Source organism: Phaethon lepturus, unplaced genomic scaffold (assembly GCF_000687285.1).
Source record: "Phaethon lepturus isolate BGI_N335 unplaced genomic scaffold, ASM68728v1 scaffold4188, whole genome shotgun sequence".
NCBI lineage: Eukaryota > Metazoa > Chordata > Aves > Phaethontiformes > Phaethontidae > Phaethon > Phaethon lepturus.
Window position 1 is genome coordinate 74,295 of NW_010555350.1, and position 439 is coordinate 74,733.

A 439-nucleotide genomic window follows, 5' to 3' on the forward strand; every position below is an offset into this window, starting at 1 on the left:
CCTGCTGAATTTGATGGCAGTTTGGTGTCTAATCAGGCACTGAGGGCCTAGATGCATGGACTGAAACCTCGGGAGGTCTTTGCACGGGTCAGTATTTTTGACTCTTAGCTATAAGAGCCGCAGCTCTAGCGAAAAGAGCCCAGCGGTTGCATGCGAAGGCTTCCTCCATCTCCCCAAAGCTCGTGGTGGCTCGGGGCACGTCTGCGTTGCGCCGTGGCGGGTCCTGCTCTGCGCCTTGTCCAGAGCCACGGCTTTGCTCCTGTGACGCCGAGGGTGGTGACGTCCCCGAGCTGCTCTCGCTCTGCCCCACAAGACGGGCGCAGTGGTTCGGCTCGGTGTTCACCCACGCATCTCCCCGCAGGGCTCCTTTGCTCCCTGAGGCTTCCGAAATTCCTTTGACCGGTGGTTCTCGGCTCACACTGACGTGTTTCACCATTTT